The sequence below is a fragment of the Heterodontus francisci genome, chromosome 41 (assembly GCF_036365525.1).
Source record: "Heterodontus francisci isolate sHetFra1 chromosome 41, sHetFra1.hap1, whole genome shotgun sequence".
In the NCBI taxonomy this organism is placed as follows: domain Eukaryota; kingdom Metazoa; phylum Chordata; class Chondrichthyes; order Heterodontiformes; family Heterodontidae; genus Heterodontus; species Heterodontus francisci.
The window spans coordinates 8915260-8941978 of NC_090411.1; the positions used below are offsets into that span (position 1 = coordinate 8915260).

The following is a 26719-nucleotide window of genomic DNA, read 5'->3' on the forward strand; positions in this document are numbered from 1 at the left end:
CTGAAGTGGGGGAGGGTGATCAAAGGATCTTTGGGATTTACTGGGGGGGAGGGCGATGAAATGGTCGTTGGGATTTCCTGGGAGGGGAGCGTGATGTAAGGGTCTTTGGGATTTCCTGGGGGCGAGGGTGATGAAACGGTCTTTGGGATTTTCTGGGAGGGGAGGGTGATGAAATGATCTTTGGGATTACCTGGGGGGGAGGGTGATGAAAGCGTCTTTGGGATTTCCTGGGAGTGGGGGTGGAGGGTGATGAAAGGGTCTTTGGGATTTCCTGGGAGTGGGGGTGGAGGGTGATGAAAGGCTCTTTTGGATTTCCTGAGGGGGAGCGTGATGTAAGGGTCTTTGGGATTTCCAGTGGGGGGAGGGTGATGAAAGGGACGTTGGGATTTCTTGTGGGGGAGGATGATGAAAGGGTCTTTGGGATTTGCTGCGGTGGGGAGGGTGATGAAAGGGTCTTTGGGATTCCCTTGGGGGGAGGGTGATGAAATGGTCTTTGGGATTTCCTGGGAGGTGAGTGTGATTAAAGGATCTTCGGGATTTCCTCGGGGTGAGGGTGATGAAAAGGTCTTTGGGATTTCCTGGGGGGGAGGGTGATGAAACGGTCTTAGACATTTCCTGGGAGGGGGTTGGAGGGTGATGTAAGGGTCTTTGGGATTTCCTGTGGCGGTAGGGTGATGAAAGGCTCTTTGGGATTTCCTGAGGGGTGGGTGATGAAAGGGTCTTTGGGATTTCCTGGGAGGGAGGGTGATAAAAGGTTCTTTGGGATTTCCTGGGGGGAAGGTGATGAATGGGTCTTTGGGATTCCTTGCGGGGGGAGGGTGATGAGAGTGTCTTTGGGATTTTGTGGGGCGGGGATGGCGATGAAACGCTCTTTGGGATTTCCTGGGGGGGAGGATGATGAAAGTTTCTTTGGGATTTCCAGGCGGGGGGGAGGGTGATGATAGGGTCTTTGGGATTTCCTGGTGGGGGGGAGGGTGATGAAAGGGTCTTTGGGATTTCCCGGTGGGGGGAGTGATGAAAGGGTCTTCTGGATTTCCTAAAGGGGGGGAGCGTGATGAAAGGGACGTTGGGATTTCTTGTGGGGGAGGATGATGAAAGGGTCTTTGGGATTTGCTGGGGGTGAGGGGAGGGTGATGAAAGGGTCTTTGGGATTTCCTGGGGGGAGGGTGATGAAAGGGTCTTTGGGATTTCCTGGAGGGGGAGGGTGATGGAAGGTTCTTTTGATTTCATGGGGGGGGAGGATGATGAAAGGGTCCTTGGGATTTCCTGGGGGTGGAGGGTGATGCGAGTGTCTTTGGGATTTCCTGGAGTGGGAGGGTGATGAAAGGGTCTTTGGGATTTCCTGGGAGTGGGGGTGGAGGGTGATGAAAGGGTCTTTGGGATTTACTGGGGAGGGGAGGGTGATGAAAGGGTCTTTGGGATTTCCTTGGGGGGGAGGGTGATGAAATGGTATTTGGGATTTCCTGGGAGGGGAGTGTGATTAAAGGATCTTTGGGATTTCCTGGGGGTGAGGGTGATGAAAGGGTCTTTGGGATTTCCTGTGGGGGGAGGGTGATGAAAGGGTCTTTGGGATTTCCTGGTGGGGAGGTTGATGAAAGGGTCTTCGGGATTTCATGGGGGGTGTTGTGGGGGGTGATGAAAGGGCCTTTGGGATTTCCTGTGGGGGGTGGGTGATGAAAGACTCTTTGGGATTTCCTGAGGGGAGGGTGATGAAAGTATCTTTGTGATTTCCTGTGGGGGCAGGGTGATGATAGGCTCTTTGGGATTTCCTGAGGGGATGGTGATGAAAGGCTCTTTGGGATTTCCTGGGGGGAAGGCGATGAAAGGGTCTTTGGGATTTCCTGAAGTGGGGGAGGGTGATCAGAGGATCTTTGGGATTTCCTGGGGGGGAGGGCGATGAAATGGTCGTTGGGATTTCCTGGGAGGGGAGGGTGATGAAAGGGTCTTTGGGATTTCCTGAGGGGGAGCATGATGTAAGGGTCTTTGGGATTTCCTGGGGGGGAGGGTGATGAAAGGGTCTTTGGGATTTCCAGGGAGGGAGGGCGGAGAGTGATGAAAGGGTCTTTGGGATTTCCTGAGGGGGGAGGGTGATGAAAGGGTTTTGGGATTTCCTGAGGGGAGGGTGATGAAAGGGTCTTTGGGATTTCCTGGGTGGGGAGGGTGATGCGAGTGTCTTTGGGATTTCCTGAGGGGAGGGTGATGAAATGGTCTTTGGGATTTGCTGGGGGGGGGAGGGTGATGAAAGGGACTTCGAGATTCCCTTGGGTGGAGGGTGATGAAATGGTCTTTGGGATTTCCTGGGAGGTGAGTGTGATTAAAGGATCATCGGGATTTCCTCGGGTTGAGGGTGATGAAAAGGTCTTTGGGATTTCCTCGGAGGGAGGGTGATGAAACGGTCTTAGACATTTCCTGGGAGGGGGTTGGAGGGTGATGAAAGTCTCTTTGGGATTTCCTGGGGGTGGGGGAGGGTGATGAAAGGGTCTTTGGGATTTCCTGGGAAGGAGGGTGATAAAAGGTTCTTTGGGATTTCCTGGGGGGAAGGTGATGAATGGGTCTTTGGGATTCCTTGCGGGGGGAGGGTGATGAGAGTGTCTTTGGGATTTTGTGCGGCGGGGAGGGCGATGAAACGCTCTTTGGGATTTCCTGGGGGGGAGGATGATGAAAGTTTCTTTGGGATTTCCAGGCGGGGGGAGGGTGATGATAGGGTCTTTGGGATTTCCTGGAGGGGGGGAGGGTGATGAAAGGGTATTTGGGATTTCCCGGTGGGGGGGGTGATGAAAGGGTCTTCTGGATTTCCTAAAGGGGGGGAGCGTGATGAAAGGGACGTTGGGATTTCTTGTGGGGGAGGATGATGAAAGGGTCTTTGGGATTTGCTGGGGGTGAGGGGAGGGTGATGAAAGGGTCCTTGGGATTTCCTGGGGCGAGGGTGATGAAAGGGTCTTTGGGAATTCCTGGAGGGGGAGGGTGATGGAAGGTTCTTTTGATTTCATGGGGGGGGAGGATGATGAAAGGGTCCTTGGGATTTCCTGGGGGTGGAGGGTGATGCGAGTGTCTTTGGGATTTCCTGGAGTGGGAAGGTGATGAAAGGGTCTTTGGGATTTCCTTGAGGGAAGGGTGATGAAAGGGTCTTTGGGACTTCCTGGAGGGGGAGGGTGATGGAAGGTTCTTTGGGATTTCCTGTGGGGGAGGATGATGAAAGGGTCTTTGGGATTTCCTGGGGGGAGGGTGATGAAAGGGTCTTTGGGATTTCCTGGAGGGGGAGGGTGATGGAAGGTTCTTTTGATTTCCTGGCGGGGAGGATGATGAAAGGGTCTTTGGGATTTCCTGGGAGGTGAGTGTGATTAAAGGATCTTCGGGATTTCCTGGGGGGGAGGGTGATGAAAGAGTCTTTGGGATTTCCTCGGAGGGAGGGTGATGAAACGGTCTTAGATATTTCCTGGGAGGGGGTTGGAGGGTGATGAAAGTCTCTTTGGGATTTCCTGGGGGTGGGGGAGGGTGATGAAAGGGTCTTTAGGATTTCCTGGGAGGGAGGGTGATAAAAGGTTCTTTGGGATTTCCTGGGGGGAAGGTGATGAATGGGTCTTTGGGATTCCTTGCGGGGGGAGGGTGATGAGAGTGTCTTTGGGATTTTGTGGGGCGGGGAGGGCGATGAAACGCTCTTTGGGATTTCCTGGGGGGGAGGATGATGAAAGTTTCTTTGGGATTTCCAGGCGGGGGGGAGGGTGATGATAGGGTCTTTGGGATTTCCTGGCCGGGGGGAGGGTGATGAAAGGGTCTTTGGGATTTCCCAGTGGGGGGGGTGATGAAAGGGTCTTCTGGATTTCCTAAAGTGGGGGAGCGTGATGAAAGGGACGTTGGGATTTCTTGTGGGGGAGGGTGATGAAAGGGTCTTTGGGATTTCCTGGGGGGAGGGTGATGAAAGGGTCTTTGGGATTTCCTGGAGGGGGAGGGTGATGGAAGGTTCTTTTGATTTCATGGGGGGGGAGGATGATGAAAGGGTCCTTGGGATTTCCTGGGGGTGGAGGGTGATGCGAGTGTCTTTGGGACTTCCTGGAGGGGGAGGGTGATGAAAGGGTCTTTGGGATTTCCTGGAGGGGGAGGGTGATGGAAGGCTCTTTGGGATTTCCTGTGGGGGAGGATGATGAAAGGGTCTTTGGGATTTGCTGGGGGTGAGGGGAGGGTGATGAAAGGGTCTTTGGGATTTCCTGGGGGGAGGGTGATGAAAGGGTCTTTGGGATTTCCTGGAGGGGGAGGGTGATGGAAGGTTCTTTTGATTTCCTGGCGGGGAGGATGATGAAAGGGTCTTTGGGATTTGCTGGGGGTAGGGGAGTGTGATGAAAAGGTCTTTGGGATTTCCTGGGGCGAGGGTAATGAAAGGGCCTTTGAGATTTCCTGGGGGGAGTGTGATGAGAGTGTCTTTGGGATTTCCTGGGGGTGAGGATGATGCAATTTTCTTTGAGATATCCTGGTGGGGACGAGGGTGATGATAGGGTCTTTGGGATTTCCTGGTGGGGGAGGGTGATGAAAGGGTCTTTAGGATTTCCAGAAGGGGGGGAGGGTGATGAAATGATCTTTGGGATTTCCTGGGGGGGGAGGGTGATGAAATGTTCTTTGGGATTTCCCTTGAGGGGAGGGTGATGAAAGGATCTTTGGGATTTCCTGAGGGGGAGAGTGATGAAAGGGTCTTGGGATTTCCAGGGGGGGATGGTGATGAAAGGGACTTTGGTATTTCCTTGGGGGGGGGATGGTGAAATGAGGGTCTTTGGGATTTCCTGTTGGGGAGGGTGATGAAAGGTTCTTTGGGATTTCCTGGGGTGGAGGGTGATGAAAGGGTCTTTGGGATTTCCTGGGGGGGGGGAGGGTCATGATCGGGTCTTTGGGATTTCCTGCGGGGGGAAGGTGATGAAAGGGTCTTTGAACTTTCCGGGGAGGGGAGGGTGAAGAAAGGATCTTTGGGAGTTCCTGGGGTGGAGGGTGAAGAAATGGTCTTTGGGATTTCCTGGGAGGAGAGTGTGAATCAAGGATCTTTGGGATTTCCTGGCGGTGAGGGTGATGAAATGGTCCTTGGGATTTCCGGGGGGGAGAGGGTGATGAAAGGGTCTTTGGTATTTGCTGCGGGGGAGGGTAATGAAAGGGTCTTAGGGATTTCCTGGGAGTGGGGGTGGAGGGTGATGAAAGGGTCTTTGGGATTTGCTGTGGGGGGACAGTGATGAAAGGCTCTTTGGGATTTCCTGTGGGGAGGGTGATGAAAGGTTCTTTGGGATTTCCTCGGGGTGGAGGTTGATGAAAGTGTCTTTGGGATTTCCTGGAGGGGGAGGGTGATGAAAGGGTCTTTGGGATTTCCTGTTGGGGAGGGTGATGAAAGGTTCTTTGGGATTTCCTGGGGGGGGTTGGGTGATGAAAGGGTGTTTGGGATTTCCTGGGGGGGTTGGTGATGAAAGGGTCTTTGGGATTTTCTGTAGGGGAGTGTGATGAAAGGGTCTTTGGGATTTCCTGGCGGGGAGGGTGATGAAAGGGTCTTTGGCATTCCCTGGCGGGGAGGGTGATGAAAGGGTCTTTGGGATTTCCTGGTGGGGTGGAGGGTGATGAAAGGGTCTTTGGGATTTCCTGGGGTGGGGGAGGGTGATGAAAGGGTCTTTGGGATTTTCTGAAGGGTGGCAGGGCGAAGAAAGGGTCTTTGGGATATCCTGGAGTTGGGGAGGGTGATGAAAGGGTCTTTGGGATTTCCAGGCGAGGGGTGTGTGATGAAAGGGTCTTTGGGATTTCCTGGGAGGAGAGTGTGAATCAAGGATCTTTGGGATTTCCTGGCGGTGAGGGTGATGAAAGGGTCCTTGGGATTTCCGGGGGGGAGAGGGTGATGAAAGGGTCTTTGATATTTGCTGCGGGGGAGGGTAATGAAAGGGTCTTAGGGATTTCCTGGGAGTGGGGGTGGAGGGTGATGAAAGGGTCTTTGGGATTTGCTGTGGGGGGACAGTGATGAAAGGCTCTTTGGGATTTCCTGTGGGGAGGGTGATGAAAGGTTCTTTGGGATTTCCTCGGGGTGGAGGTTGATGAAAGTGTCTTTGGGATTTCCTGGAGGGGGAGGGTGATGAAAGGGTCTTTGGGATTTCCTGTTGGGGAGGGTGATGAAAGGTTCTTTGGGATTTCCTGGGGGGGGTGGGTGATGAAAGGGTGTTTGGGATTTCCTGGGGGGGTTGGTGATGAAAGGGTCTTTGGGATTTTCTGTAGGGGAGTGTGATGAAAGGGTCTTTGGGATTTCCTGGCGGGGAGGGTGATGAAAGGGTCTTTGGCATTCCCTGGCGGAGAGGGTGATGAAAGGGTCTTTGGGATTTCCTGGTGGGGTGGAGGGTGATGAAAGGGTCGTTGGGATTTCCTGGGGTGGGGGAGGGTGATGAAAGGGTCTTTGGGATTTTCTGAAGGGTGGCAGGGCGAAGAAAGGGTCTTTGGGATATCCTGGAGTAGGGGAGGGTGATGAAAGGGTCTTTGGGATTTCCAGGCGAGGGGTGTGTGATGAAAGGGTCTTTGGGATTTCCTGCGGGGGAGGGTGATGAAAATTCTTTGGGATTTCCTGGGGGCGAGGGTAATCAAAGATTCTTTGGGATTTCCTGGGGGTGGAGGTTGATGAAAGGTTCTTTGGGATTTCCTGGGGGGGGGAGAGTGATGAAAGGGCCTTTGGTATTTCCTTGGGGGGGAGGGTGATGAAAGGGTCTTTGGGATTTCCTGGGGCGGAGGGTGATGAAAGGGTCTTTGGGATTTCCTGGGGGGGGGAGGGTGATGAAAGGGTCTTTGGGATTTCCTGGGAGGGAGGGTGAAGAAAGGGTCTTTGGGATTTCCTGGGTGGGGGAGGGTGATGAAAGGCTCTTTGGGATTTCCTGCGGGGGAGGATGATGAAAGTCTCTATAGCATTTCGTGGTGGGGTGAGGGTGATGAAAGGATCTTTGGGATTTCCTGGCTGGGCGGGGAGGGTGATGAAAGGGTCTTCGGGATTTCATAAGGGGGGAGGGTGATGAAAGGGTCTTTGGGATTTCCTGAAGGGGTGGAGGGTGATGAAAGGGTCTTTGGTATTTTGTGGGGTGGGGAGGGTGATGAGAGGGTCTTTGGGATTTCCTGCGGGGGAGGGTGATGAAAATTCTTTGGAATTTCCTGGGGGCGAGGGTAATGAAAGATTCTGTGGGATTTCCTGGGATGGGGAGGGTGATGAAAGGTTCCTTGGGATTTCCTCGGGGGCAGGGTGACGAAAGGGTCTTTGGGATCTCCTGGGGGGGAGGGTGATGAAAGGGTCTTTGGGATTTCCTTGTGGGGAGGGTGATGAAAGTGCCTTTGGGATTTCCTTGGGGGTGATGGTGAAGAAAGGGTCTTTGGGATTTCGTGGTGGGGAGGCTGATGAGTGGATATTTGGGATTACCTGGCGGGGGGGAGTGTGATGAGAGGGTCTTTGGCATTTCCTGCGACGGAGGGTGATGACAGTGTCTTTGGGATTTCCTGCGGGGGAGGGTGATGAAAATTGTTTGGTATTTCCTGGGGGGGAGGGTGATGAAAGGGTCTTTGGGATTTCCTGTGTTAAAGGGTGATGAAAGGGTCTTTGGAATTTCCTGGGAGGGAGGGTGATGAAAGGGTCTTTGGGATTTCCTGGTGGGAGGGTGATGAATGTGTCTTTGGAATTTCCTTGGGAGGGAGGGTGTTGAAAGGTTCTTTGGAATTTCCTGGGGGGGAGGGTGAAGAAAGGGTCTCTTGGATTTCCTGGGGGGGAGGGTGATGAAAGGGTCTTTGCAATTTCCTGGAGAGGGAGGCTGATGAGTGGATATTTGGGATTTCCTGCGGGAGAGGGTGATAAAAGGGTCTTTGGGATTTCCTGAGGGGAGGGTGATGAATGGTTCTATGGGATTTCCTGGGGGGGATGGTGATGAAAGGGTCTTTGGGATTTCCTGGGGGGGAGGGTGATGAAAGGGTCTTTGTGATTTGCTGGGGGGGAGGGTGATGAAAGGGTCTTTGGGATTTCCTGGGGGTGAGGGTGATGAAAGGGTCTTTGTGGTTTCCTGGCCGGGTGGGGGGAGGGTGATGAAAGGGTCTTCGGGATTTCATGAGGGGGGAGGGTGATGAAAGGGTCTTTGGGATTTCCTGAAGGGGGGGAGGGTGATGAAAGGGTCTTTGGGATTTCCTGGCCGGGGGAGGGGAGGGTGATGAAAGGGTCTTCGGGATTTCATGAGGGGGGAGGGTGATGAAAGGGTCTTTGGGATTTCCTGATGGGGGGGAGGGTGATGAAAGGGTCTTTGGGATTTCCTGAAGGTGGGGGAGGGTGATGAAAGGGTCTTTGGTATTTCCTGGGGGGGAGGGTGATGAAAGTGCCTTTGGGATTTCCTTGGGGGTGATGGTGATGAAAGGTTCCTTGGGATTTCCTCGGGGGGAGGGTGATGAAAGGTTCTTTGGAATTTCCTTGGGGGGAGGGTGATGAAAGGGTCTTTGGGATTTCCTTGGGGGGGAGCATATAGAAAGGGTCTTTGGGATTTCCTGTGGGAGAGGTTGATGAAAGGGTGTTTGGGATTTCCTTGGTGGGGTGGGTGATGACAGGGTCTTTGGGATTTCCTGCAGGGGAGGGTGATGAAAGGGTCTTTGGGATTTTCTGTGGGGGAGTGTGATGAAAGGGTCTTTGGGATTTCCAGGCGGGGGGAGTGTGATGAAAGGGTCTTTGGGATTTCCTGTGGGGGAGGCTGATGAAAGGGTCTTTGGAATTTCCTTGGTGGGGAGGTTGATGAAAGGGTCTTTGGGATTTTCTGTGGGGGAGGGTGATGAAAGGGTCTTTGGGATTTCCTGGGTGGGGGAGGGTGATGAAAGGCTCTTTGGGATTTCCTGCGGGGGAGGATGATGAAAGTTTCTATTGCATTTCCTGGTGGGGTGAGGGTGATGAAAGGGTCTTTGGGATTTCCTGGCTGGGGAGGAGGGTGATGAAAGGGTCTTCGGGATTTCATGAGGGGGGAGGGTGATGAAAGGGTCTTTGGGATTTCCTGAAGGGGTGGAGGGTGATGAAAGGGACTTTGGTATTTCCTGGGGGGAAGGCAGATGAGAGGATCTTTGGGATTTCCTGCCACAGGGGGAGCGTGATGAAAGGGTCTTTGGGATTTCCTGCGGGGGAGGGTGATGACAATTCTTTGGGATTTCCTGGGGGCGAGGGTAATGAAAGATTCTGTGGGATTTCCTGGGATGGGGAGGGTGATGAAAGGTTCCTTGGGATTTCCTCGGGGGGAGGGTGATGAAAGGGTCTTTGGGATTTCCTGAAGGGGTGGAGGGTGATGAAAGGGACTTTGGTATTTCCTGGGGGGAAGGCAGATGAGAGGATCTTTGGGATTTCCTGCCACAGGGGGAGCGTGATGAAAGGGTCTTTGGGATTTCCTGCGGGGGAGGGTGATGACAATTCTTTGGGATTTCCTGGGGGCGAGGGTAATGAAAGATTCTGTGGGATTTCCTGGGATGGGGAGGGTGATGAAAGGTTCCTTGGGATTTCCTCGGGGGGAGGGTGATGAAAGGGTCTTTGGGATTTCCTGGGGGGGAGGGTGATGAAAGGGTTTTTGGGATTTCCTGGGGGGGAGGGTGATGAAAGTGCCTTTGGGATTTCCTTGGGGGTGATGGTGATGAAAGGGTGTTTGGGATTTCGTGGCAACAAAAGGAGCTCTGGCTCAAAGACCGCCCGCCGTCGCCTCTTTCGCCCTCGGCTCGCCCACCCGGCGGCTACTTTGACGTGGAGGCCGCACGCCGGGCCTGACGCGCGCAGCAAACGCAGTTTTACGGCCATCGTTTCTCGGCCTTTTGGCTAAGATCAAGTGTAGTATCTGTTCTTATCAGTTTAATATCTGATACGTCCCCTATCTGGGGACCAAATATTAAATTGATTTTTGGGACAGGGAGATGGAACAGGGGCTTGCCCCGTCCACTCCATGCATCCACCTGGTATTGCAGTGTTTCCAGGAGCGGTGCAGCTTCCCCCTTCCATGGGGGCGAGACCCATGCTGAAAGACGGACGTCTTCTGCCTGCAGGATTTCCCCAGCAGTGGATACTTCGACGTGACGTTCCGGAACGTGGCGGGATGCATCAAGTTCCTGAAGGCGTTCAAGGAGAAGGGGGACCGGGCGCCACTGTCGATCCTCACAGCGGAGCCGCTCTTCACGCTTCCGTCACAACGGGACCGGGTGGTGACGATTCACCTCTACAACCCCCATGTTCCGGTGGTGGATGTACTCACCTTTCTCGCCAGGTACGTCGAGGTGGCCGGCAGCAGCACTGATGTCAAGGACCCCTTTGGGATCTGGACCAGCAAGCGGCAGGTCAAGGTGACCTTGAAGGTAGATCCCAGTGGAGCCATCATCCACCCTCCCTCCAGCTTCGCTATCGGGGGAAGTCGAGGCTTCTTGGTCTACGCTGGGCAGCCCAGAGTTTGCCGCACCTGTGGCAAATCTGGTCACATGGCAGCCAACTGCAGCACGGTTGTTTGCAAGAACTGCAAGGAGGAAGGCCATCAGACCAAGGACTGTAAGCAGACTAAGTGTTGCAACTTGTGCGGGGCGGCAGGCCATCTCTACAAGACTTGTCCCAAACGTTGCCTCAGCTATGCTCAGGCGGCAAGGTCAAAGGATAGGCCTGGAGAAGGTTTGAAGAAGGCGTCCGCTGTCCGAAAGGAGACCAGCAACCTTCTCCGCAGTGAGGAACTTCAACCTGAGAAGGAAGGGGAGGCAGCTGAAACCAACGACTCAGCACCTACCCAGCGCCCGGAAACCCCTCCTCCACAGACAGAATCAATGGAGGAGGAGGCAGCAGATGGACAAACAGGTCAGTGGCAAGTGGTCCAGAGGAAAACCACAAAGAAAAAACATCCCAAAGCCACCACCCAAACCAGTGGCAAGAGGAGGCTCTCTTCTGAATCAGACTGCAACAACTCCTCTTCACTGGACGGGGAAATGCTGGAACGACAGCCCCTTCAAAAGAGGCGGCAGAACTCCGAGATGGATGATAAAGCATCCCAGCCCCCGGGCACTGGAAGCTGTGATGGGCCCGGCGTGCCCCAACCCCAATGCCCCACACGTAACGAAGTGGCCAACGCATCTCAGCTCTGCGTCACCGGGAGCAAAGACACGTCTGGCGCACCTGAGCTCCGGGAGACCGGGAGCTGTGATGTTTTTGAGGAGGAACAGATGGAAGCAGCTGAGGACAACCCAATCCTCTCTGCCTACAAGACCCCCCCGATGTCACCCGAGCGGCACAAACCCTGCATGAAAAATCAGGAGGGGTTTCTGAGCCCAACCAACGTGAAACTGCTTGCGCATACGATGGGTATGCAGGAACATCCCGAAGGGGAAGGACTGGGACTAGCGAGGACAAATGGTATGGGAAGCAACAACTAATTTTTAGTAAAAAATGGGTGTAAGAATTGCTTCCATTAATGTGCGTAGCATTAAATCTACTACGCGATGTGTTTCAACCTTGGATTACCTTGCCAAGGTCAAAGCTGACCTACTGTTTCTGCAGGAGTGTGGAATACCACACCTCAGCACCTACAGGCAGTGGTCGCGATGGTGGTCCCACGGGCCATCGATCTGGTCGGGGGGTAATGACTGCCGTTCCTCCGGCCTGGGTATTCTGCTGCGGGGAGGTAACTTCACCATCTCCGAAGTTAAGGAGGTGGTGGGCGGCCGCCTCCTCGTAGCAGACGTGATGTACAACAACGCTCCGCTCCGGTTGATCAACGTGTACGCCCCGGTACAACGCAGCGAGCGGCTGACCGTCTTCCAGCAGCTCCCACTGCTGCTGGCGACGTCCAGGCCGGTCATCCTAGGCGGTGACTTCAACTGCATCATCGATGCGGCTGGACGATCCGGCAGTGACGACAGCAAACTGGACGCTACGTCCAGATTCCTAGTAGAAACAGTTAAGGATGCCAAACTGCACGACGTCTTCAGCAAACCTGCAGACGGAGCGCAGCGCAGATACACATGGTCAAGATCGGACGGGTCTGCCCGTTCCAGGATTGACTTCCTGTTTGTGTCCCGTGCTGTCACGGTCGGATCCACCGACGTCAAGCCGGTGTTCTTCTCCGACCACTGCCTCTTACTGGCCGACTGTCACTTACAGGACGACCAGCGGGTTGGCAGAGGGACGTGGAAGCTCAATGCGACACTGCTGACCCCAGAGAACGTTGAGGAACTCAAAAGGGATTACAATGGTTGGAGGACCGTGAAACCCCTCTTTGAGTCTCCAGTTCACTGGTGGGAAGCGATTAAGGAGAACATCAAGAGGTTCTTCATCCACAAAGGTGTTCAGAAGGCGAGAGAGAGACAGAGGGAACTGTCCCGACTCCAGAAAAGTATGCAAAATCTACTCCGGTTGCAGTCAATGGGGGTCGAGGTCAAGGAGGACCTCCAAGAGGTGAAGAGCCAGCAGGCCTCGCTCTTTGCCAAGGAGGCCTCCAAGATCATCTTCCGGTCCAGAGTCCGCTCCATCGAGCAGGATGAGACGTGCTCGCGTTACTTCTTCCAAAAGGTACACAGAGAGAGCTCTGTTATCAGCAGCCTGATGGAAGAAGATGGCTCGGTAACGTCTTCGCAGTCCGACATACTAAGGATCAGCAAATCCTTTTATGCTGGGCTGTATGACGCGAAGCCCACAGACAGCAGAGCCTCCCAGTCCTTCCTGTCATCTATCACAGAGGTCTTAGATGACAGCAGGAGGGAGGGACTGGACAAACCGCTAACTCTGGACGAGCTGACAAATGCCGTCGAGTCTTTCGAGACGAGTAAAACCCCCGGGAGCGACGGCTTACCGGTCGAGTTGTACTCGGCCCTGTGGGACTGGGTCGGCCCGGACCTGCTGGAAGTATACGAGAGTATGCTCCTGGCCGGTAGCATGTCAGAATCCATGAGAAAAGGCATCATCACCCTCATTTACAAGCAGAAGGGGGAGAGGGCAGAAATCAGAAATTGGCGGCCCATCTCACTGCTTAATGTTGATTACAAGATTCTGTCCAAAGTCATAGCCAGTCGAGTCAAGTCTGCTCTGGAGCTGGTGATTCACCCCGATCAGACCTGTACTGTACCCGGCAGGAAGATCTCTGATAGCCTCGCGCTACTCAGGGATACGATCGCCTACGTACGGGACAGGAGGGTGGACACCTGCCTCATCAGCCTGGACCAGGAGAAGGCTTTTGACAGGATATCGCACACCTACATGATGGACGTGCTTTCCAAAATGGGGTTTGGGGAGGGAATCTGCAATTGGATCCAACTGCTCTACACAAACATCAGTAGCGCAGTGTCAATCAACGGGTGGGAATCTGAAAGTTTCCCGATCAAATCTGGAGTCAGACAGGGCTGTCCTCTGTCCCCGGTCTTGTTTGTTTGCTGTATTGAACCCTTTGCTGAGTCTATTAGGAAGGATGCGAGCATAAGAGGGGTGACAATCCCAGGCAGCGGAGGCACTCAGGTCAAAACCTCCCTGTACATGGATGACGTCGCCGTCTTCTGCTCGGATCAGCTGTCCGTGCGCAGACTGATGAGCATCTGCGACCAGTTCGAACTGGCCTCGGGAGCCAAAGTTAACCACGGCAAGAGCGAGGCCATGTTCTTTGGGAACTGGGCTGACCGATCCTTTGTCCCCTTCTCCGTCAGGTCAGATTACCTGAAGGTGCTGGGGACATGGTTCGGAAGTGCCAGGGCGTGCACCAAAACATGGGAGGAGCGAGTAGCCAAGGTACGACAAAAGTTGGGCATGTGGGGGCAGCGATCTCTCTCCATTGTGGGTAAGAACCTGGTCATCAGGTGCGAGGCGCTCACGTTGTTGCTCTACGTGGCGCAGGTCTGGCCCATACCCCACTCCTGCGCCGTGGCAGTCACCCGAGCCATTTTCCGCTTCGTCTGGGGATCTAAAATGGACCGGGTCCAGAGGGACACGATGTTCAAATCTCTGGACATGGGCGGGAAAAATGTACCCAACTTGGCCCTCATCCTGATGACCACCTTCGTGTGCGGCTGCATCAAGCTATGTGTCGATCCCCAGTACGCAAACTCCAAGTGTCACTACGTGCTGAGGTTCTATCTGTCCCCGGTGTTGCGAAGGATGGGCCGGGTCACATTGCCGCGGAACGCACCGTGCAGTTGGGAGGCGCCGTACCACCTATCCTTCGTGGAGCAGTTTCTGCGGAAAAACACCTTTGACCACCGGTTCATCAGGCAGTGGTCTGCACGGAATGTCCTCAAGGCCCTACGGGAAAAGGAAACGGTGGATCCTGTCGGATGGTTCCCCGAGCAGACCGTCAAAGTCATTTGGCGGAATGCCTCATCACCAGAACTTTCAAACAAGCACCAAGACGTAGCTTGGCTGGTGGTGAGAAGGGCCCTCCCCGTCAGATCCTTCATGCACACCCGAAGTCTCGCCCCCTCCGCACAGTGCCCCCGCGTTGGCTGTGGTGGGGAAGAGACGGTCGCCCACCTCCTCCTGGAATGTGCCTTTGCAAAGCAGGTGTGGAAAGAGATGCAGTGGTTTTTGTCAAGGTTCATCCCAAGCAGCTCTGTAACACAGGAGTCTGTGCTCTACGGGCTGTTCCCAGGGACGCACACCGAGACAAACATCAACTGCTGCTGGAGGACTATCAATTCGGTGAAAGACGCCCTTTGGTCTGCCCGAAACTTGCTGGTCTTCCAGCGCAAAGAGTTGTCCACCACCGAATGTTGCAGACTGGCACATTCCAAGGTCCAGGACTACGTGCTGAGGGACGCACTAAAGCTTGGGGCAGCCGCAGCAAAGGCTCAATGGGGAAAGACCACAGTGTAAGGTTCCCCCACCAAGCTGGACTGAGGGGCTGGAACCATGGGAAGCCCCTCGAACTGTATCGTTAATATTCTCAATTGCTGTAAATGTAAAACTGTAATTGACATGACAATTGTGAAACGGAAGGGTTGGGAAGAAACTCATGACATTATTGAAAGAAACTGATCTCTTTTGCAATGTTTGTATTTTTTCGTGCTGTTTGGAAACTGTTTGGCAATGTAATTTTTACAGATTTTTATGAATAAAGTATATTTTGGAAATAAAAAAAAAAAAAATCTGTTCTTATCAGTTTAATATCTGATACGTCCCCTATCTGGGGACCAAATATTAAATTGATTTTTGGGACAGGGAGATGGAACAGGGGCTTGCCCCGTCCACTCCATGCATCCACCTGGTATTGCAGTGTTTCCAGGAGCGGTGCAGCTTCCCCCCTCCATGGGGGCGAGACCCCTGCTGAAAAATAGAATTCGCAATAGTGACGGCGCTGCTGCTCGGCTGACTTTGCTGCAGTTTTCCGTGGGCGCTACGCTGCCCCCTGTTGGATTGCCCCGCAGTTGCAGGCCGCCCTTTGCTGCCCAGCGCGCGCGCGCGTGTCTTTTTTCCTGCGCAATGCCTCGCGCAGAAGCGCAAGGAATGGCTGCGCGTGGCAAGCACGCGTGCTTTCCTTTCTGCTTGCAAGGCCCGGCAACAAAAGGAGCTCTGGCTCAAAGACCGCCCGCCGTCGCCTCTTTCGCCTGAGGCTCGCCCACCCGGCGGCTACTTTGACGTCGAGGCCGCACGCCGGGCCTGACGCGCGCAGCAAACGCAGTTTTACGGCCATCGCTTCTCGGTCTTTTGGCTAAGATCAAGTGTAGTATCTGTTCTTATCAGTTTAATATCTGATACGTCCCCTATCTGGGGACCAAATATGAAATTGATTTTTGGGACAGGGAGATGGAACAGGGGCTTGCCCCGTCCACCCCATGCATCCACCTGGTATTGCAGTGTTTCCAGGAGCGGTGCAGCTTCCCCCCTCCATGGGGGCGAGACCCCTGCTGAAAAATAGAATTTGCAATAGTGACAACGCTGCTGCTCGGCTGACTTTGCTGCAGTTTTCCGTGGGCGCTACGCTGCCCCCTGTTGGATTGCCCCGCAGTTGCAGGTCGCCCTTTGCTGCCCAGCGCGCGCGTGTCTTTTTTCCTGCGCAATGCCTCGTGCAGAAGCGCAAGGAATGGCTGCGCGTGGCATGCACGCGTGCTTTCTTTTCTGCTTGCAAGGCCCGGCAACAAAAGGAGCTCTGGCTCAAAGACCGCCCGCCGTCGCCTCTTTCGCCCTAGGCTCGCCCACCCGGCGGATACTTTGAGGTAGAGGCCGTACGCCGGGCCTGACGCGCGCAGCAAACGCAGTTTTACGGCCATCGCTTCTCGGCCTTTTGGCTAAGATCAAGTGTAGTATCTGTTCTTATCAGTTTAATATCTGATACGTCCCCTATCTGGGGACCAAATATTAAATTGATTTTTGGGACAGGGAGATGGAACAGGGGCTTGCCCCGTCCACTCCATGCATCCACCTGGTATTGCAGTGTTTCCAGGAGCGGTGCAGCTTCCCCCCTCCATGGGGGCGAGACCCCTGCTGAAAAATAGAATTTGCAATAGTGACAACGCTGCTGCTCGGCTGACTTTGCTGCAGTTTTCCGTGGGCGCTACGCTGCCCCCTGTTGGATTGCCCCGCAGTTGCAGGCCGCCCTTTGCTGCCCAGCGCGCGCGTGTCTTTTTTCCTGCGCAATGCCTCGCGCAGAAGCGCAAGGAATGGCTGCGCGTGGCATGCACGCGTGCTTTCCTTTCTGCTTGCAAGGCCCGGCAACAAAAGGAGCTCTGGCTCAAAGACCGCCCGCCGTCGCCTCTTTCGCCCTAGGCTCGCCCACCCGGCGGCTACTTTGAGGTAGAGGCCGCACGCCGGGCCTGACGCGCGCAGCAAACGCAGTTTTACGGCCATCGCTTCTCGGCCTTTTGGCTAAGATCAAGTGTAGTATCTGTTCTTATCAGTTTAATATCTGATCCGTCCCCTATCTGGGGACCAAATATTAAATTGATTTTTGGGACAGGGAGATGGAACAGGGGCTTGCCCCGTCCACTCCATGCATCCACCTGGTATTGCAGTGTTTCCAGGAGCGGTGCAGCTTCCCCCCACTCCATGGGGGCGAGACCCCTGCTGAAAAATAGAATTCGCAATAGTGACGGCGCTGCTGCTCGGCTGACTTTGCTGCAGTTTTCCGTGGGCGCTACGCTGCCCCCTGTTGGATTGCCCCGCAGTTGCAGGCCGCCCTTTGCTGCCCAGCGCGCGCGCGTGTCTTTTTTCCTGCGCAATGCCTTGCGCAGAAGCGCAAGGAATGGCTGCGCGTGGCATGCACGCGTGCTTTCCTTTCTGCTTGCAAGGCCCGGCAACAAAAGGAGCTCTGGCTCAAAGACCGCCCGCCGTCGCCTCTTTCGCCCGAGGCTCGCCCACCCGGCGGCTACTTTGACGTAGAGGCCGCACGCCGGGCCTGACGCGCGCAGCAAACGCAGTTTTACGGCCATCGCTTCTCGGTCTTTTGGCTAAGATCAAGTGTAGTATCTGTTCTTATCAGTGCTTATTTGATTGAGAAGAGACCATGATCATTGCCTTTTGATCCTGGGGAAGCTTTGAGTAAAATGGCTATAACCAATTTTCGAGCTTCGGGCCAGGGAGTGCGCAACACCGTTCGGGTGGTCGTGAAGGACAAGGAAGGAGATGCACCGGTCGATCGCACCTTTTTCATCAAGAAAATTCTCTTAGATTGCTGCGGATTTCAAGCGACGGACGTCTTCTGCCTGCAGGATTTCCCCAGCAGTGGATACTTCGACGTGACGTTCCGGAACGTGGCGGGATGCATCAAGTTCCTGAAGGCGTTCAAGGAGAAAGGGGACCGGGCGCCACTGTCGATCCTCACAGCGGAGCCGCTCTTCACGCTTCCGTCACAACGGGACCGGGTGGTGACGATTCACCTCTACAACCCCCATGTTCCGGTGGTGGATGTACTCACCTTTCTCGCCAGGTACGTCGAGGTGGCCGGCAGCAGCACTGATGTCAAGGACCCCTTTGGGATCTGGACCAGCAAGCGGCAGGTCAAGGTGACCTTGAAGGTAGATCCCAGTGGAGCCATCATCCACCCTCCCTCCAGCTTCGCTATCGGGGGAAGTCGAGGCTTCTTGGTCTACGCTGGGCAGCCCAGAGTTTGTCGCACCTGTGGCAAATCTGGTCACATGGCAGCCAACTGCAGCACGGTTGTTTGCAAGAACTGCAAGGAGGAAGGCCATCAGACCAAGGACTGTAAGCAGACAAAGTGTTGCAACTTGTGCGGTGCGGCAGGCCATCTCTACAAGACTTGTCCCAAACGTTGCCTCAGCTATGCTCAGGCGGCAAGGTCCAAGGAAAGGCCGGGAGAAGGTTCGACGAAGGCGTCCGCTGTTCGAAAGGAGACCAGCAACCTTCTCCGCAGTGAGGAACTTCAACCTGAGAAGGAAGGGGAGGCGGCTGAAACCAACGACCCAGCACCTACCCAGCGCCCGGAAACCCCTCCTCCACAGACAGAATCAATGGAGGAGGAGGCAGCAGATGGACAAACAGGTCAGTGGCAAGTGGTCCAGAGGAAAACCACAAAGAAAAAACATCCCAAAGCCACCACCCAAACCAGTGGCAAGAGGAGGCTCTCTTCTGAATCAGACTGCAACAACTCCTCTTCACTGGACGGGGAAATGCTGGAACGACAGCCCCTTCAAAAGAGGCGGCAGAACTCCGAGATGGATGATAAAGCATCCCAGCCCACGGGCACTGGAAGCTGTGATGGGCCCAGCGTGCCCCAACCCCAATGCCCCACACGTAACGAAGTGGCCAACGCATTTCAGCTCTGCGACACCGGGAGCAAAGACACGTCTGGCGCACCTGAGCTCCGGGAGACCGGGAGCTGTGATGTTTTCGAGGAGGAACAGATGGAAGCAGCTGAGGACAACCCAATCCTCTCTGCCTACAAGACCCCCCCGATGTCACCCGAGCGGCACAAACCCTGCATGAAAAATCAGGAGGGGTTTCTGAGCCCAACCAACGTGAAACTGCTTGCGCATACGATGGGTATGCAGGAACATCCCGAAGGGGAAGGACTGGGACTAGCGAGGACAAATGGTATGGGAAGCAACAACTAATTTTTAGTAAAAAATGGGTGTAAGAATTGCTTCCATTAATGTGCGTAGCATTAAATCTACTACGCGATGTGTTTCAACCTTGGATTACCTTGCCAAGGTCAAAGCTGACCTACTGTTTCTGCAGGAGTGTGGAATACCACACCTCAGCACCTACAGGCAGTGGTCGCGATGGTGGTCCCACGGGCCATCGATCTGGTCGGGGGGTAATGACTGCCGTTCCTCCGGCCTGGGTATTCTGCTGCGGGGAGGTAACTTCACCATCTCCGAAGTTAAGGAGGTGGTGGGCGGCCGCCTCCTCGTAGCAGACGTGATGTACAACAACGCTCCGCTCCGGTTGATCAACGTGTACGCCCCGGTACAACGCAGCGAGCGACTGACCGTCTTCCAGCAGCTCCCACTGCTGCTGGCGACGTCCAGGCCGGTCATCCTAGGCGGTGACTTCAACTGCATCATCGATGCGGCTGGACGATCCGGCAGTGACGACAGCAAACTGGACGCTACGTCCAGATTCCTAGTAGAAACAGTTAAGGATGCCAAACTGCACGACGTCTTCAGCAAACCTGCAGACGGAGCGCAGCGCAGATACACATGGTCAAGATCGGACGGGTCTGCCCGTTCCAGGATTGACTTCCTGTTTGTGTCCCGTGCTGTCACGGTCGGATCCACCGACGTCAAGCCGGTGTTCTTCTCCGACCACTGCCTCTTACTGGCCGACTGTCACTTACAGGACGACCAGCGGGTTGGCAGAGGGACGTGGAAGCTCAATGCGACACTGCTGACCCCAGAGAACGTTGAGGAACTCAAAAGGGATTACAATGGTTGGAGGACCGTGAAACCCCTCTTTGAGTCTCCAGTTCACTGGTGGGAAGCGATTAAGGAGAACATCAAGAGGTTCTTCATCCACAAAGGTGTTCAGAAGGCGAGAGAGAGACAGAGGGAACTGTCCCGACTCCAGAAAATTATGCAAAATCTACTCCGGTTGCAGTCAATGGGGGTCGAGGTCAAGGAGGACCTCCAAGAGGTGAAGAGCCAGCAGGCCTCGCTCTTTGCCAAGGAGGCCTCCAAGATCATCTTCCGGTCCAGAGTCCGCTCCATCGAGCAGGATGAGACGTGCTCGCGTTACTTCTTCCAAAAGGTACACAGAGAGAGCTCTGTTATCAGCAGCCTGAAGGAAGAAGATGGCTCGGTAACGTCTTCGCAGTCCGACATACTAAGGATCAGCAAATCCTTTTATGCTGGGCTGTATGACGCGAAGCCCACAGACAGCAGAGCCTCCCAGTCCTTCCTGTCATCTATCACAGAGGTCTTAGATGACAGCAGGAGGGAGGGACTGGACAAGCCGCTAACTCTGGACGAGCTGACAAAGGCCGTCGAGTCTTTCGAGGCGAGTAAAACTCCCGGGAGCGACGGCTTACCGGTCGAGTTGTACTCGGCCCTGTGGGACTGGGTCGGCCCGGACCTGCTGGAAGTATACGAGAGTATGCTCCTGGCCGGCAGCATGTCAGAGACCATGAGAAAAGGCATCATCACCCTCATTTACAAGCAGAAGGGGGAGAGGGCAGAAATCAGAAATTGGCGGCCCATCTCACTGCTTAATGTTGATTACAAGATTCTGTCCAAAGTCATAGCCAGTCGAGTCAAGTCTGCTCTGGAGTTGGTGATTCACCCCGATCAGACCTGTACTGTACCCGGCAGGAAGATCTCTGATAGTCTCGCGCTACTCAGGGATACGATCGCCTACGTACGGGACAGGAGGGTGGACACCTGCCTCATCAGCCTGGACCAGGAGAAGGCTTTTGACAGGATATCGCACACCTACATGATGGACGTGCTTTCCAAAATGGGGTTTGGGGAGGGAATCTGCAATTGGATCCAACTGCTCTACACAAACATCAGTAGCGCAGTGTCAATCAACGGGTGGGAATCTGAAAGTTTCCCGATCAAATCTGGAGTCAGACAGGGCTGTCCTCTTTCCCCGGTCTTGTTTGTTTGCTGTATTGAACCCTTTGCTGAGTCTATTAGGAAGGATGCGAGCATAAGAGGGGTGACAATCCCAGGCAGCGGAGGCACTCAGGTCAAAACCTCCCTGTACATGGATGACGTCGCCGTCTTCTGCTCGGATCCGCTGTCCGTGCGCAGACTGATGAGCATCTGCGACCAGTTCGAACTGGCCTCGGGAGCCAAAGTTAACCACGGCAAGAGCGAGGCCATGTTCTTTGGGAACTGGGCTGACCGATCCTTTGTCCCCTTCACCGTCAGGTCAGATTACCTGAAGGTGCTGGGGATATGGTTCGGAAGGGCCGGGGCGTGCACCAAAACATGGGAGGAGCGAGTAGCCAAGGTACGACAAAAGTTGGGCATGTGGGGGCAGCGGTCTCTCTCCATTGTGGGTAAGAACCTGGTCATCAGGTGCGAGGCGCTCACGTTGTTGCTCTACGTGGCGCAGGTCTGGCCCATACCCCACTCCTGCGCCGTGGCAGTCACCCGAGCCATTTTCCGCTTCGTCTGGGGATCTAAAATGGACCGGGTCCGGAGGGACACGATGTTCAAATCTCTGGACAAGGGCGGGAAAAATGTACCCAACGTGGCCCTCATCCTGATGACCACCTTCGTGTGCGGCTGCATCAAGCTATGTGTCGATCCCCAGTACGCAAACTCCAAGTGTCACTACGTGCTGAGGTTCTATCTGTCCCCGGTGTTGCGAAGGATGGGCCTGGTCACATTGCCGCGGAACGCTCCGTGCAGTTGGGCGGCGCCGTACCACCTATCCTTCGTGGAGCAGTTTCTGCGGAAAAACACCTTTGACCACCGGTCCATCAGGCAGTGGTCTGCACGGAATGTCCTCAAGGCCCTACGGGAAAAGGAAACGGTGGATCCTGTCGGATGGTTCCCCGAGCAGACCGTCAAAGTCATTTGGCGGAATGCCTCATCACCAGAACTTTCAAACAAGCACCAAGACGTAGCTTGGCTGGTGGTGAGAAGGGCCCTCCCCGTCAGATCCTTCATGCACACCCGAAGTCTCGCCCCCTCCGCACAGTGCCCCCGCGTTGGCTGTGGTGGGGAAGAGACGGTCGCCCACCTCCTCCTGGAATGTGCCTTTGCAAAGCAGGTGTGGAAAGAGATGCAGTGGTTTTTGTCAAGGTTCATCCCAAGCAGCTCTGTAACACAGGAGTCTGTGCTCTACGGGCTGTTCCCAGGGACGCACACCGAGACAAACATCAACTGCTGCTGGAGGACTATCAATTCGGTGAAAGACGCCCTTTGGTCTGCCCGAAACTTGCTGGTCTTCCAGCGCAAAGAGTTGTCCACCACCGAATGTTGCAGACTGGCACATTCCAAGGTCCAGGACTACGTGCTGAGGGACGCACTAAAGCTTGGGGCAGCCGCAGCAAAGGCTCAATGGGGAAAGACCACAGTGTAAGGTTCCCCCACCAAGCTAGACTGAGGGGCTGGAACCATGGGAAACCCCTCGAACTGTATCGTTAATATTCTGAATTGCTGTAAATGTAAAACTGTAATTGACATGACAATTGAGAAACGGAAGGGTTGGGAAGAAACTCATGACAGTATTGAAGGAAACTGATCTCCCTTGCAATGTTTGTATTTTTTGGTGCTGTTTGGAAACTGTTTGGCAATGTAATTTTTACAGATTTTTATGAATAAAGTATATTTTGGAAATAAAAAAAAAAAAAATCTGTTCTTATCAGTTTAAGGAAACGGTGGATCCTGTCGGATGGTTCCCCGAGCAGACCGTCAAAGTCATTTGGCGGAATGCCTCATCACCAGAACTTTCAAACAAGCACCAAGATGTAGCTTGGCTGGTGGTGAGAAGGGCCGTCCCCGTCAGATCCTTCATGCGCACCCGAAGTCTCGCCCTCTCCGCACAGTGCCCCCGCGTTGGCTGTGGTGGGGAAGAGACGGTCGCCCACCTCCTCCTGGAATGTGCCTTTGCAAAGCAGGTGTGGAAAGAGATGCAGTGGTTTTTGTCAAGGTTCATCCCAAGCAGCTCTGTAACACAGGAGTCTGTGCTCTACGGGCTGTTCCCAGGGACGCACACCGAGACAAACATCAACTGCTGCTGGAGGACTATCAATTCGGTGAAAGACGCCCTTTGGTCTGCCCGAAACTTGCTGGTCTTCCAGCGCAAAGAGTTGTCCACCACCGAATGTTGCAGACTGGCACATTCCAAGGTCCAGGACTACGTGCTGAGGGACGCACTAAAGCTTGGGGCAGCCGCAGCAAAGGCTCAATGGGGAAAGACCACAGTGTAAGGTTCCCCCACCAAGCTGGACTGAGGGGCTGGAACCATGGGAAGCCCCTCGAACTGTATCGTTAATATTCTCAATTGCTGTAAATGTAAAACTGTAATTGACATGACAATTGTGAAACGGAAGGGTTGGGAAGAAACTCATGACATTATTGAAAGAAACTGATCTCTTTTGCAATGTTTGTATTTTTTCGTGCTGTTTGGAAACTGTTTGGCAATGTAATTTTTACAGATTTTTATGAATAAAGTATATTTTGGAAATAAAAAAAAAAAAAATCTGTTCTTATCAGTGCTCATTTGATTGAGAAGAGACCATGATCATTGCCTTTTGATCCTGGGGAAGCTTTGAGTAAAATGGCTATAACCAATTTTCGAGCTTCGGGCCAGGGAGTGCGCAACACCTTTCGGGTGGTCGTAAAGGACAAGGAAGGAGATGCACCGGTCGATCGCACCTTCTTCATCAAGAAAATTCTGTTCGATTGCTGCGGATTTCAAGCGACGGACGTCTTCTGCCTGCAGGATTTCCCCAGCAGTGGATACTTCGACGTGACGTTCCGGAACGTGGCGGGATGTATCAAGCTCCTGAAGGCGTTAAAGGGAACCGGGCGCCACTGTCGATCCTCACAGCGGAGCCGCTCTTCACGCTTCCGTCACAACGGGACCGGGTGGTGACGATTCACCTCTACAACCCCCATGTTCCGGTGGTGGATGTACTCACCTTTCTCGCCAGGTACGTCGAAGTGGCCGGCAGCAGCACTGATGTCAAGGACCCCTTTGGGATCTGGACCAGCAAGCGGCAGGTCAAGGTGACCTTGAAGGTAGATCCCAGTGGAGCCATCATCCACCCTCCCTCCAGCTTCGCTATCGGGGGAAGTCGAGGCTTCTTGGTCTAGGTTGGGCAGCCCAGAGTTTGCCGCACCTGTGGCAAATCTGGCCACATGACAGCCAACTGCAGCGCAGTTGTTTGCAAGAACTGCAAGGAGGAAGGCCATCAGACCAAGGACTGTAAGCAGACTAAGTGTTGCAACTTGTGCGGTGCGGCAGGCCATCTCTACAAGACTTGTCCAAAACATTGCCTCAGCTGTGCTCAGGCGGCAAGGTCCAAGGAAAGGCCGGGAGAAGGTTCGACGAAGGCGTCCGCTGTTAGAAAGGAGACCAGCAACCTTCTCCGCAGTGAGGAACTTCAACCTGAGAAGGAAGGGGAGGCGGCTGAAACCAACGACCCAGCACCTACCCAGCGCCCGGAAACCCCTCCTCCACAGACAGAATCAATGGAGGAGGAGGCAGCAGATGGACAAACAGGTCAGTGGCAAGTGGTCCAGAGGAAAACCACAAAGAAAAAACATCCCAAAGCCACCACCCAAACCAGTGGCAAGAGGAGGCTCTCTTCTGAATCAGACTGCAACAACTCCTCTTCACTGGACGGGGAAATGCTGGAACGACAGCCCCTTCAAAAGAGGCGGCAGAACTCCGAGATGGATGATAAAGCATCCCAGCCCCCGGGCACTGGAAGCTGTGATGGGCCCAGCGTGCCCCAACCCCAATGCCCCACACGTAACGAAGTGGCCAACGCATCTCAGCTCTGCGACACCGGGAGCAAAGACACGTCTGGCGCACCTGAGCTCCGGGAGACCGGGAGCTGTGATGTTTTCGAGGAGGAACAGATGGAAGCAGCTGAGGACAACCCAATCCTCTCTGCCTACAAGACCCCCCCGATGTCACCCGAGCGGCACAAACCCTGCATGAAAAATCAGGAGGGGTTTCTGAGCCCAACCAACGTGAAACTGCTTGCGCATACGATGGGTATGCAGGAACATCCCGAAGGGGAAGGACTGGGACTAGCGAGGACAAATGGTATGGGAAGCAACAACTAATTTTTAGTAAAAAATGGGTGTAAGAATTGCTTCCATTAATGTGCGTAGCATTAAATCTACTACGCGATGTGTTTCAACCTTGGATTACCTTGCCAAGGTCAAAGCTGACCTACTGTTTCTGCAGGAGTGTGGAATACCACACCTCAGCACCTACAGGCAGTGGTCGCGATGGTGGTCCCACGGGCCATCGATCTGGTCGGGGGGTAATGACTGCCGTTCCTCCGGCCTGGGTATTCTGCTGCGGGGAGGTAACTTCACCATCTCCGAAGTTAAGGAGGTGGTGGGCGGCCGCCTCCTCGTAGCAGACGTGATGTACAACAACGCTCCGCTCCGGTTGATCAACGTGTACGCCCCGGTACAACGCAGCGAGCGGCTGACCGTCTTCCAGCAGCTCCCACTGCTGCTGGCGACGTCCAGGCCGGTCATCCTAGGCGGTGACTTCAACTGCATCATCGATGCGGCTGGACGATCCGGCAGTGACGACAGCAAACTGGACGCTACGTCCAGATTCCTAGTAGAAACAGTTAAGGATGCCAAACTGCACGACGTCTTCAGCAAACCTGCAGACGGAGCGCAGCGCAGCGCAGATACACATGGTCAAGATCGGACGGGTCTGCCCGTTCCAGGATTGACTTCCTGTTTGTGTCCCGTGCTGTCACGGTCGGATCCACCGACGTCAAGCCGGTGTTCTTCTCCGACCACTGCCTCTTACTGGCCGACTGTCACTTACAGGACGACCAGCGGGTTGGCAGAGGGACGTGGAAGCTCAATGCGACACTGCTGACCCCAGAGAACGTTGAGGAACTCAAAAGGGATTACAATGGTTGGAGGACCGTGAAACCTCTCTTTGAGTCTCCAGTTCACTGGTGGGAAGCGATTAAGGAGAACATCAAGAGGTTCTTCATCCACAAAGGTGTTCAGAAGGCGAGAGAGAGACAGAGGGAACTGTCCCGACTCCAGAAAAGTATGCAAAATCTACTCCGGTTGCAGTCAATGGGGGTCGAGGTCAAGGAGGACCTCCAAGAGGTGAAGAGCCAGCAGGCCTCGCTCTTTGCCAAGGAGGCCTCCAAGATCATCTTCCGGTCCAGAGTCCGCTCCATCGAGCAGGATGAGACGTGCTCGCGTTACTTCTTCCAAAAGGTACACAGAGAGAGCTCTGTTATCAGCAGCCTGATGGAAGAAGATGGCTCGGTAACGTCTTCGCAGTCCGACATACTAAGGATCAGCAAATCCTTTTATGCTGGGCTGTATGACGCGAAGCCCACAGACAGCAGAGCCTCCCAGTCCTTCCTGTCATCTATCACAGAGGTCTTAGATGACAGCAGGAGGGAGGGACTGGACAAACCGCTAACTCTGGACGAGCTGACAAATGCCGTCGAGTCTTTCGAGACGAGTAAAACCCCCGGGAGCGACGGCTTACCGGTCGAGTTGTACTCGGCCCTGTGGGACTGGGTCGGCCCGGACCTGCTGGAAGTATACGAGAGTATGCTCCTGGCCGGTAGCATGTCAGAATCCATGAGAAAAGGCATCATCACCCTCATTTACAAGCAGAAGGGGGAGAGGGCAGAAATCA

General features: G+C 54.4%; 4 non-coding genes and 2 pseudogenes across 4 annotated transcripts; all 6 read left to right on the forward strand.

Annotated features, from left to right (window-relative positions):
• The first annotated feature begins 9785 nt into the window (after nt 1–9785).
• On the forward strand, nt 9786–9976 carry LOC137355251 (U2 spliceosomal RNA). The gene has a single exon (XR_010970885.1). It is a non-coding gene; the product is annotated as a U2 spliceosomal RNA (small nuclear RNA).
• Nucleotides 9977–15057: 5081 nt separating this feature from the next.
• On the forward strand, nt 15058–15237 carry LOC137354281 (U2 spliceosomal RNA; annotated as a pseudogene).
• A 390-nt stretch (nt 15238–15627) lies between these two features.
• On the forward strand, nt 15628–15818 carry LOC137354091 (U2 spliceosomal RNA). The gene has a single exon (XR_010970240.1). It is a non-coding gene; the product is annotated as a U2 spliceosomal RNA (small nuclear RNA).
• A 386-nt stretch (nt 15819–16204) lies between these two features.
• On the forward strand, nt 16205–16395 carry LOC137354908 (U2 spliceosomal RNA). The gene has a single exon (XR_010970559.1). It is a non-coding gene; the product is annotated as a U2 spliceosomal RNA (small nuclear RNA).
• A 386-nt stretch (nt 16396–16781) lies between these two features.
• Nucleotides 16782–16972, forward strand: LOC137353982 (U2 spliceosomal RNA). The gene has a single exon (XR_010970132.1). It is a non-coding gene; the product is annotated as a U2 spliceosomal RNA (small nuclear RNA).
• A 390-nt stretch (nt 16973–17362) lies between these two features.
• On the forward strand, nt 17363–17471 carry LOC137354771 (U2 spliceosomal RNA; annotated as a pseudogene).
• The last annotated feature ends 9248 nt before the right edge of the window (nt 17472–26719 follow it).